Source organism: Thunnus maccoyii, chromosome 3 (assembly GCF_910596095.1).
Source record: "Thunnus maccoyii chromosome 3, fThuMac1.1, whole genome shotgun sequence".
NCBI lineage: Eukaryota > Metazoa > Chordata > Actinopteri > Scombriformes > Scombridae > Thunnus > Thunnus maccoyii.
Window position 1 is genome coordinate 8,461,113 of NC_056535.1, and position 12,734 is coordinate 8,473,846.

Below are 12,734 nucleotides of genomic sequence, written 5' to 3' on the forward strand. Positions count from 1 at the left end.
GCCTGAACTCTGACCCCTGCAAAGAATTCCTCTCAAAAGATGGTCTGACGCCAGTTTCACAACTGCTCCCCCCTCCCATCTCCCTTTCCTTTCTTTCAACTGGCCAGTTTCATGTGTTGACAGAGCCTAGGTGAAAAAGATTCCAGAAATGAGGTACGAGGGGTAACGGAGAGCAGAGAAGAAGAACTGGGGGTTTTAAATCCTCACAGGGATGCGTTATTAAAAGACTATCAATATTTACTTTCTTTTATCTCCCTGGGTGATGAACTTCTAACATTGGCAGAGTTAAAAACAACAACAACAAAATAACACAAATTACCTAAAAACTGGAGAATCACATGAGGATCCTTTTACAATCTGACATATAAGCGCTGCGCAACATCCCACAGAATGATGGATTATACAAACCGTACACTTGACAAGGTCTACCGCTCTCGTCTTTGGTTTTCTGTCTTCATGTCCCTTGTGCTACTACTGCACACCACATGCTTCCTAGATCCAGGATAACTCTATTAAAAGCAGTGTTTCCTCTATATTCATTCAGGAGTGGTGGACCAGTAAGAACATTACTGTTGGGAAACGGAACATTATAATCTAGATAACAAAACAAAACAAACACAAAAAGCATAAGGCCTGGTGGTTAGAAGTAGCCCTTTAATCATGATCAAGTAACCAAATATTAAAAATATCAGTGCTGCAACTGCTCAGAGCGCTAGAACCCAAAACTAAGACCAACAGGGATGGACGTGGAGCAAATAACAAAAATGACTCCCTGCCACCGCTGCTACAAAACAATCGCAGAGGAAACACTGAAAAGTGTGTTTAAGAAGCTGGATACCGGGGTAACAAGGACCAAGAGTTGAAATACAGCAAATGTGAAAAAAAATGGGGAAAAAAGAAATTTGTATCACAACACTCATGAATCTGTTTAAGATTTTAATTCAGTTCAAAGTTACTCAGTCTGACAGGACATGAACACACACACACACACACACACACACACACACACACACACACACGCTGAGCCATAATCCAACTGTGGGTTTGTTTTTGTCTTGGTGACACTGCACTCTGTTCCCATCTGCTGAGTGATTAAGCCTGCACTGCTAATCAAGTCCCTGACACTGTAAGGGAGCAGGCGAAGGACGACACACACGCTGATCTAGCTGACACGTGATGGTCTCTGCTTCAAACTGCCTTCATATAGTTGTTTTTTTTTTTTTTTTTTTTTTTAAACACACCAAAGAAATTTCAGGGTCAACGTTCCAGCATTCAGGCAGACACACACACAGCTATAAATGAAATCAAACTTGATGTGTTCAAGAAAGGCTTTCAAACCGTCAGACACAACGGAGCTAGTGCTGAATGATTTTGAAAAAAGATCTAATTGCCCGTTATTTCCACTGATGTTGCAAATACGATATGATTTGCGATATTAGAGGGAAAGATTATTTTTATACAATTGTTCTAATTTTCATTGAAAAACGTATTAAAATGATTATGGTGTGTTTTTTTGCGAGGACCTGATGTTTTGTCTGTAAGAATATGGTGTGTAGGTCAGAACATCTCTGCAGCACAAAAATATTTAATTTAAAATAGTACTTTGACACACATTTTGCCTTTAATAAACATTGTGCCTCCTGCGATTTTGATAAAATTTCAGTTAATAGTTCAGCCCTAAACACAACGAACAAAAGCCAGAATACTCTTGATACATTCATAAAGTTATGTCTCTGTGAAGGAGCTTGTGAGTTGCCATGGGTTGAAACTTGTCAAATCTGAAATTCTCCACAGACCAACGATTTGGTTGAGGTTAAGCTATGTCACAGTTAGTCGAACTTGGTGTTTGGACCTCACATAGTCACAAAACACATCTAAATGGCTGCCATCTGGAGGCCTGTCAATGTTTTGTATCTGCTGTTATTAGAATCCTAGTGACTATAGCTCCTCTATAGTCTTATTAAGATTTCATTTATTTGCAGTGAGGCAACAACAAACCCTTCCAGACATGTATTGTACTGTTTCTGCCAAAAGAAAAAACAACTGTTATCTGCTTTCAGAACATAATCTTTTATTAAATAAAAAACATGGAGAAGTAGCAGTAAGAACACCAATAAATATCAATATGGATAAGCAGCACTGGTAATGATGCCCATCCCGACCAGCGACCGAATGGAAAACTCCTGCTGAGCTGTTCTTGGGCTTTGAAGGACATCAGTTTCTTCTGGATTTTGTGCAGAACTGATATAATGATATATTACCATTATTGCTCAAATTTGGGGTGAAAATCTGTTATATTGAACCTGAACATGAACTAACCACAAAGCATCATGCTGCATGTAATCAAACTTAAGCTGTTTTCTCATATGAACTCCAGACACTGTCCGGAGAATCAGGTTCCGGATATTGTCCAGAGCTGCTCTTTCACACGTGTAGCACACAACGAGAGATTGTCCATGTCAGACGCGTCCTCACCTACTGGAAATACTCTGTTTAGTTTAGGCGAGGGGTGGCACCTGGGTAACGCGTGTAGGAGGTGGGACATAACACAACAAGTACGCTGTGGTTGTAATACGGTGTTTTTGAGCTTTTCAACAGAAATGAAACGGCTTTTGTTTTACGAGAAATCACAGGAAGTCCTTTCCCGCATTAGTGCTAGCTCCAAAGTGAAGTGTTCAGGCCCAGTCAAAACAATTCTGCTGAGAATTCACTGCTGTATTCACACATGGGCTAAACTGGACATTTACGCAGACTTTGTACTAAGGAGCTGGAGGGGTAAAGTCTGTTTAATGTCCGGTCCGACTGATTCGGACATTTGCGTTCTCACATACAGTTCCTCCGGGTAATGTCAGGATAACTTCAGGGTTGCAGTGTATGTGTGAAAGGGGCTCTAGTTGTGGATCGTGTTAATCTAATTACTACACCATTAACTGTACAGCAGTTGTAGAACTTTTGACTGCAGCTCTCTTATCTCCCAGTCAGGAGAACTCAGAACTGGTCCCTGTTAGACGCGTCCATTGCCAAGTATAAAAGCTTAAGAGCAGCATGTTGGCACATGTTTCTAGCTCTGCTTTGGAACAATGAACACATTTTCCATCGAGTATCTGTAGTAAAATTACATCACATCATTTGATTCGTTTAAACTGAATCCATGAGATCAAGATCTTTTACACAACCACATCTGCAGGACAAGGAAAATACAGGAGATACAGCATGTCACAAGATTTCACAGCTCCATATTTACACAAAACCTGCATCTACCAAGGCAAAATGATTACAATGGTCTCCTCAGAGTCTATCTTATCTACATGCAAACTAATGTGTGAAATTTACCATGATGATAGACTTCTTGCTGATGATTGTGTAGATGAAAAACAACTTTTACATGGGAGCTATATCCTGCTTATCTTTGAAGCAAATACACATATCTTCACTGACCAGCTAGTACTCACGACTGGACATCCAAAACTTGTGACTATGAAACACGCACTAGAACAAGCACTGATCCTATTTTTATAAAAAAAAACAAACAAGACAAAAGAGTAAGTCTGTTTTTATTCAAACATTGTTAAAAAAAAAAAACAGTCAAGCATCAAACTGAACCCTGTACACACTGTATCGTTACACTACTTGTGATTACTATCCTTGCTTGTCTGTCAAAGGAAATTTATTGTGGCTTACTGAACTTTACGACTTGACTTCATCCACGTTGTGCCAATACACACATACATACTGCCCTGCCCCCCCCACCCCCACCTTCCTCCCACCCCCTCCCCCTCCCCCTCCGACTGAGTCTCTGGCCCACAACAGTCAAAACTCTGCCACCTCTACTTTAAACCACACTCATAAATTACTTTCAATGATGTTTTGCATTCATACAACGTCAAGGGTTGCCACATGGAACAGGACGATATCAGACTGTTAGATTACTGCTAATTGAACGGGGATCTTTACTGCTATTATAGTGAAGCCGTGGTCATGTAGAATCATGTGTTCAAGTATAGCTGCAATCAGATAAGCATATATGAGCACCATGAGAAACCGTATGGAAACACGGTGATGAGTTGCCAAAAGTAGAGCCACCTCCGTACAACATACTAGATCGGACAAATGGGCAACTCTCAATATTTCATGTGTGTTGTTTGATATATAAACTTGTGCAAAGTTCGGAGTGATGTGGCAATGTCAGGAGGCAAGTGTTGGCTCGGCTATTCTGGGGACAACGGTAAGCTCCGGAGCAGCAACCTTTTGATTGGAGTGTTGCCTTAACGACAAGCCACATAAACAGGGGTGACGTCACCAGGCAGAGTGAAGAGCAGTAATGGTGAAAGGAACATTTTCCACTTTATACAGAAAGGAGAGGGGGAAAGAAAAAAAAAAAATCAGCCCAATTAAGAAATACGAGGGTTGTAGAAAAAAGGATAATAATAAATCATCTGACACATGCCTTGCCAGTGTTGACATGCTGTAGTAAGTCTGGAGCCGTTAACGATGGCGTGGAATTCTGTCATTCATGGCTTGACTCCCCTTTGAACTGAAGGCAGCAATAAAGGAGAAATCGCACTTGTGGAAAATCAAAATGCTGTCTCGCACAGTGCTGTGAGCAAATGTCTCCACGCTGACTGCAACTTGTGGTAATTTGCTTAAATGAAAGGAGCTTTTTAATTGCAGGTGAACTAAGAGATGGGAGACACTCAGTGCCCTTACAGTCCCTGCTTGCGTGGTCACTTACGTGCACGGATCTTCTTACAACTTGCGACTGGAGGATCGTGCCAGTCCCAGCTGCCTCGCAATCCAGACAGGCCCAGAAACCACACCACTATGCCACATAATTCCAGTATCAAACTGTTTCATCTTGGACATGTACAGAGAGAAAGAGGTACACAATGTTAACAAAAAGGAAATAAGTGCAACCAACCACCACTGTTGAATTTAAAAGGGGGATGGAGTACTGGGGGCTGCCTGTGCGAGGCAGAGTACACATGAGCACTAGTGTTGTCACGATACCAAAATTATGACTTTGATTGATACCTGCCTAAATATCTTGATAGCGATGCTGAAATAATACCACAGCAAAAACCTAAAACATCAAGAAAAGTAATGGAATAAAACTGATTTGTAGCAGCTTGCGAGTTATGGTAAAGTAAACATTACCAGTGCAAGTGTTCACATATTAAAATGTTGCCACATTGCCACATTGGTAAGTCAGCTAAAAAGCTAACGCCAAATTAAACAGTCGAACTCCGACGGTGGAAAAAAGTTTGCTTGTCACAAAATAAATCACAATCGTTTGACTTACATTTGAGGGCATGTAATTATGTTATCTATCAGATTTGCTAACCTGTCGCTCTTTGAATTCCTTGAACAGGTTGGCATGTCTGTCGGCGAGATGTACGTGTTGGCTCCCTTTGTCTACATGGGTTTCTGTCACTGTCAGTTATGTAAGCAAAACAATGCCTTATTTCGCTCTGTGCGTCTGCTTTGTCAACAAGCCGTGGACGGTAGGCAAGAGCACTTGTACTTGTAGCCATGCCTCTTGTTCTGTCACCATGAAAGCTGCAGCGTGCATATGAGAGAGGAAAAAAAAAAAAAAAACAGAAAAAAAAAACCCGGCTGGCACGCCCACTATGCCTGCAGGGAGTGGAAGCAGAGTACTGCACACACACACACACACACTGCCTCGCTGTCGCACATTGACACAACTCATAGGAAACACAGCTCTTATTAAAACACTGTCATTTTGAAAGTAAAGTTACTAATAAAATTGGGGTAAAGTACCGTTTTTAATGTCACGGTATTGCAGTGTCTTTCTAATATCTGTATACCGTATGACACTAATGAGGACAGGAAAATTTCAGGCAGGGAGAAGATGGAGTGTGTCCATGTAGCAGTTGAGAAGTTCATCCAGAAATGACAGTGTCTCTTTTTCTCTTCTTCTCTTCACTAGCCTCTTTCTCCCTCTCTTTACGCTGCCTAACAGACAGAAAGAGAGCATCTGGTAGCAGTTATCTCACAAACCAAACTTTTTTTCACCCTTGCTGTCTCTCCCCCATAGCATTTTTTATAAAAGGGGGCCCTAAACAAAACACAAACAAGGTCTTGCTAACATTTTACAATGGTAACAAAACTAGGCCAGGGAGCTACCCTCCCACTGGCTTGTTCAGGTGAACCCGTTTTACGAGCATTCTTCAGCTGGGGGAGAGAAAGTTAAAGGGGGAGTTGAAGTTAAAGAGGAAGGGCAAGGAGAGGAGGGGGGACAAAGCTCTTGGCACCCCCTTCCCTAATAAACTCTTGCCTTCGTCCAATCAACGAGGACTACAGAGGGTGAACTGTTCCAAATCCTTGCTGGTTATAAACTGGAATTGGGTGCAATGATTGCTTCAGGCTGCCCGTTAGGCTTTTAGAAGTGTGCATGGCTCACATATGGCTCAGCTAGCGTAACACTTGGATATTACCTCAGAGTTGAAGAAGAGGGGACCGAGGGGATGAATGAGATGTGACTTCAAATAGAGTCAGAGTGCAAACTGCACCGCTTGACTTGGGACTTGCTGTCTGGCTTTTTCTGAATAGTGAATAACAATCCGGTTTCAGCAGCTCTCATCTCATACTCTCACTCTCACTTGTTTGGGCGAAGTAGCTGTAAATATTTCAGCAGTGGAAACACGCCTGTCTTGTTGAGCAGAGTTTTTTTCTATATTTAGCTCTACAGAGGTAGGCAGAAAAAGCAAACCTACCTGTTGAGTACTACTGAACACACACCAGTGTGTGTAATGCACACTTTAACAATCACAAAAACAGATCACCGTCATTGCATGAGACCTTGAGATGTGGGGACTATACAGGATGTTTTACACAGCTTGAAGTGACTACAGGAAATGTTTGTATTCTTAAACCTTTGTCGTAACAGCCTCCAATTACAAGTCAGAGTCTACCTGGTACGGAGTTAAGTTTCAGGGAATCCTAAACAACTTCTAAATAATCTAACCCGAGGTAAATCCCATTAATATCAATGACAAAACGACTACAGAAATTTTAAAGATGCACCTTTTCCCTGAATGACAGGTACTTGGTGCAAATTATCAGTCAGAGACAGCAACTCTGTTGTTTTCCTTGACTAACTCAGCACTCCCTGTACTGCCGCCTAACAAAAAGCTACTAGGACCAAGGAGTCATATTTCAATTAGGGGAAACAATCAGGCTTTGCTTTCAGCTCTGTGTGTCATCAAGAGTCCTCTCAGAGCCTCTGCTCATCTATACAGCTATTAATCTTAAATTGAACACATACCACATGACCGATTGGCAGTTACTCGAAACGAAACTTATTATCTCTGCCTCTCTAAAGGCACACAGACTGACGAAAGTCCAAAAGAATGCCATCTATTCAGACATCAGTGATGCAAAAATGCAGCTTGACAAAGACAGATTAGAGACCGTTATCAAAAAGTGCCTCTGCCATACAAAAGTGGCAAGCTCTCCACTCATTTTTTCTGCCTCTCTCTGATACCAGACAGTATTTAGAAGCTAATGCAGCCATACAGTAGAAATATTTACCCAAAACCACCAAGAGGAGATCATTTAGCAAAATAAAAAGCAATATAAAATGTTCATTCTAAAGTTTTTTTAAGTGTTTAAAACATTGAATGTTGAACACATATATCATTTTATACCAACTTCATAAAGAAACATTCATTTTAATTCAGCATACTGACTCCAGAAAGTGCAATATGAATCTGCTGTGCTTCCATCTATACTGCACATATGTATGTTTTACAATACAGCAGACCAGAGTAAGCCATCAGTGGCAGAATAGGAATCAATTTCCAAAATCATAATCAACAAAGTCCCAACATTACCCAACTCTATAGCTACAGATGCCTCTGAATGAATTAGAACAAGCAAATCTAGTGTATTTTCACGCAGATTTATTATCTGCCCAATTATTTATTTGTTCACAAAGTCTGATTAGTAACTATCTCCCTAAAATTGTTCACATTTTTATTGTACTGTTGACAGGACTCTTAAATATCCAACATCAAAAAGGACCGTATATCCCTATTAGCTAAATATCAGTTACTAAATTTGAGCATCAATCTGGTGACCTCATGTAACCACAGAATCTGCCACCACAGAGGGACTTCTCCCAGTCCCATGAGAAAAAGTGATAAGTTAATGAATTATTGAGAGCGCAGGGGCCGACAGACAAAGAGCGAAAGCCACGCATCCCAGTCCCTTCTTCACCCCATCTGCAGTCAAAGAATCCCCCCAAAGATTGATTCATTGTTAACGCAGCCTGACACCCAGTGTGAGGGAGAAAGAAAGTGGTAGATAAAGGGACGGAGAATGGGGGACAGGGGGCTCCATTTGCCAAGAATATGAGCAGAAGCAGTTCATTGGACAGGTTCCCACAGTGGTCATTCTACCACTTACAAAAATACCACATACGTGGGCTTGAGTAATGGCATTCCATCAGACTCAAAATAAAGACATGTTGGCTCATCTGACGGTGGAGAACTGCCAGCGGCACCATTCTCACTTGTTCATTCCCAGCTACACACCATTCAAATGGCCGCATTATTGAGATATTGGAGCCTTTTTTAATGACCGGCCTGCATGAGTTTATATAGAGGAGAAGCATTCATCAGTAGGTGACAACCTAGCAATATCATGGAATTACAGGCGGGAGACAAATTAAATGAGTGGAGAAACACAATCAATGCAGATGCTTCCACACAGGTGCACTGCATGGTACAATTAAGCAATTAACATTCAATCCTGCTCTGTGGCATGTATAAAAATGCTGAGCAGGCCTAGTTTATTCTGATTATGTATCAAGATGTGCAAAAGGAAAAGATTTAAGTGACTTGGGAAGAGGGTTGATTGTTGGAGCACCAATGGCAGGAGCTTCAGTCATAAAGACTGTTTAACTGGTTAGTGTTTCAATACGAACAGTGACCAAACTCTAAATAGGGTCAGAAATTGTGGTCATCAGCTCACATTTGATGACCATGACGCTTGTGCATAAGTGTGATATGTAAAGAAAAACAAGAGCAACTCTTCCTCAGGTGACTGGGAATGTCAATGCAGGACGTGACTGTCGGCAAGAACAGTCAATTACATAGAGAAGGATATTATAGTAGGGTGGTGGCGCATAAACCCCTCATTACAAAGATGAATGCACATTTGAAAGTTCAGTGGTGCAAAAACGAAAGGTCCTGGTCTACAGAGATGTGAAAAAAGTGATATGGTCAGATGAGTCATCTTTCACCATATTCTCAACAAGTGGGCGAGTGCATGTGTGGCGTACACCAAGAGAACGGTACAAGTCTGAATACTTGACCCCTACAGTGAGGGAATCCGCTGGCTCTGTTATGATGTGGGGGGCATTTTGCTGGCATGGTTTGGGTCCACTTGTCCCTTTAGAGGGAAGGATCACTGCAAATCAACACAAAGTTGTTCTGAGTCATCACCTTTTTACTATGATGAAACATTTCTATCCTGATGGAACTGGTTTCTTCCAAGATGACAATGTCCCAATTCACAAGGCATGAGGAATCACTGAATGGTTTGATGAGTGTGAAAATAATGTGAATCATATGCTATGGCCTTCACAGTCAACAGATCTCAACCCAACTGAACACCTTTGGGAGATTTAGGACCGACATGTTGGACAGCGCTCTCCAACACCATCATCAAAACACCAAATGAGCGGGACCACAATAGCCAATGAGAGAGAGCTGACGGTGTTGCCAAGTAACGGTAAACATTCTAGTCCTTGTGGCTAACATTAGCTAGCATACTAATGTTGACAGATATTAAAACTGACAGTTAAAATCTCACCTCCAGTCCTCGCTGAAGAACAGACAACCCGTGTTAACCGCGTGTCCCCAACCATTTTTTTTCATCCAGACTTGTTTAGTCTTCTGATTTTGCTTTTTCTCACTGCAAAGCATTTGTTTACATCAGCTTCCCCATGAGATCACGTGAGATCACATGAGGTGGCGCATTACTCCCTCTGGCGCAACAATCTTAATAATATCCTGTAGTGTGTGATGCGTCATTATTGTCAAATCTCGTAGTGTGTGCAAGTTTGAGATTGAAGATAAGGAAATCTGTATAGTTTCTCTTTTTATGTGTGATGCAACCCAATTTCAAAATTGGTTAGAATTTTACAACTCCTGTAGTCTGAGCCCAGCTTAAGACACTTTATGTTGGTTTTTCCTTTAATTTGTCACCCATCTGTAGATAATACCTACCTGTTTCAGAGACTCTCACGTGCAAATAAGCACTGAAGTGTAAATGCCTGCAAGTATTGGCACGGATGGCCCCGGGCGAAGACAGCGACAGCACACCTAGACCTCAACGGTTTCAGTGGAATGACTAACCTGCCTCCTCACAGTCTGCCTACACATGAGCACGCTCTCCAAGAATGTCCTCTTACCAGCTCAAAGACTTGAGTGCTCAGCATACACCTCTTCCTGCACAGAGAGAGCACACCTGGACTCTACCTGAACCCTGTGAGCATTAATCCTCCTCCTCCACCGAAACACATCCATCTCCCTCTGCCAGTCTGTCTGTCTCTTGCTCACATACACATGCAGCTAAATATGATTTATTAGCAGTGAAAACCAACATTTATCACAGTGTGATGGGCCATTATACCCACCATTACAATCAGGGATATGTAATCTCACTATAGCCATGCAAATAAATAACAGATGCTGTGGATTCTCAAGTACAGCCACGCTGAGCTAGTCAGTTCAAGTTTGGTTGTCAGCAGTGAGGGTCAGTGATGTGCTAGTGAATACAAGGGTCGTTAATTGTGATCTGTAGCTGGGTGACATAACTCAAACAACCACAAACATTTTTTTTCTTCTTTTAAAAAACTACCATTTGTGTTTTTGTGCGTTTTAAGAATTTTACAATTACACTTTTTTAGTAAGTACTGCTGTATTTAGTTTGCCATGTTAAACAATCAGAAAACTATTCCACAAACAAAACGAAAGTACACTGAGTTGAAGTGAGTTAACCCTCCTCTACCTTCATGGTGTAGGCTATGCAAGCGTAACAAACGAGCAATAAACCATTTTATTTTAATTTTGTGTATCAAATACTGTGATGTAACTGGCTGTGAACACAGATTGTTCCTGCAGTCCTGCTTGAACCGACACTAAGAGGCAAGTCTGACTGTCTGGTCAAAAATATAGTGCCTAAAGCTATTCAGCTGTGTTGTGGACAATGAACACAGCCTAGTGGCGCTACGAAGTTAACATTTATTTACTGAAACACAAAAGAGTTCACACATAAGCAGTGCTGAGGGTTAACAGCGAGGCTATCGCACAGCAGCGAATCAGAAAGCCTGTATCTCGTAAAGTTTGTAGCTAGCGGATAATGAAAACACCAACAAACACCGCGATCGATAGAAATGGCACAGTATCGAGCCGTGTGTATCAAAAATCACTCTCTTATTCACAGTTAAAGCGCTAAATAATATCATAACAAACATTCCATAACAAATAGACAGTGGTAAGGTGGCTCGTTGTATCACGGCAGCTTAAAAACCACAGCCTGCTCGGAAGCGGAGCAGCACCAACTGCCTCTGTGACAAATTTGCGCGTTCAAACACACGCTAGCATCGTTGTTCAAAACTTGCTTATTACAGAATCATAAACCCATTGCAGAAAACTCACCGGCTTCGACGCTTTCATTGAGTAGAGCAGTTTCTTTTACGCCTCTACAAACTCTCCGCCATCTTCGGCAGGACCGTGTTTGTTTAAATGGGAAACACTCCCAGAGCGGAGGGAGCCAGCTTGTAGCCGAGCGACAGGCCTTCTGGGTAATGTAGTTGCTTTCCCTCGCAAGCCGCATTCAAAGTGAGCGACACGTTCTGCCAATGAACTACACGTACACAATACCCATAGGTGATACGAAAAGGAGTCACTGATATTATTAGGGAAGAGATTTAAAAATTTATTTATAGGCCGGCAGAAAAGCAGCTTTATGCAAATGACTTATCATACCCGTAGAGTATCACATTATTATGTTATCCGGTATGTACAATTACAATAAATATTTATCACAATAACTAAAGAATTGAGGGAGATATAGACAACAAAAAGAGAGAGATTTTGTTTTGTTTTGTTTTGTTTTTTTAAATATTCAACAAAACACATGAGGGCATTGAAATATAAGGTGTTTTTGCTTCAACTTCTAATGCAGTAAAGGGTATAACATTGTTTCTCTGTGACATTACAAATGATCAGACAATCTGACTGGATCCAGTCTGATATGTAACCTGATTTGAATTAAGTAGATTTAAATACAGCTGCCAAATATTAATTCCAAATCGTGTTTTACGTCCTCTATATTCTCTATTAGTACACCCCACCCACTGCACAACACTTCGCCTCTGTGAACCTTATCACTTTATAAGTGACATATAAAATACCAACATGTTCTGCCCCATGAGTATCAACACAGGATGAAAAGTAGTCTGTCAATGGTGATCTCTCAGGCACACTAGTCTTGAATTTTTTACTGCTGAGGAGTTAGAAGGCCAAAGATGGAAGGACAACAGCAGGATGGGGGTGAAGGGAGAGAAGAAGAGGCAGTGGTAAGTACTGGGTAATTAGCCCTGTACTTACTCTTTCCTGTCTTCACATAATTCTCTCTGAAATCAGCATAGAAACCTTCAGGTGGAAAAAGCTTGAATGCATGTGGCATGTTATACAATATAC

General features: G+C 41.3%; 1 protein-coding gene across 8 annotated transcripts in view; it reads right to left on the reverse strand.

Moving 5' to 3' along the window:
* Window positions 1–12,734, reverse strand: part of ncoa3 (nuclear receptor coactivator 3) — a 38,782-nt gene that overhangs the window by 23,060 nt on the left and 2,988 nt on the right. For 4 of the 8 annotated variants that reach the window (XM_042405522.1, XM_042405523.1, XM_042405517.1 and 1 more), the window contains exon 1: window positions 11,688–11,974. The exons of 1 other annotated variant lie outside the window; for it this stretch is intronic. The gene's annotated coding sequence lies outside the window, so the exon portion shown is untranslated. Of the gene's footprint in view, window positions 1–4,732; window positions 4,855–11,687; window positions 11,975–12,734 lie in introns of those variants that run through there. 3 more of the 8 variants (XM_042405520.1, XM_042405516.1, XM_042405521.1) reach the window with 3 other exon arrangements.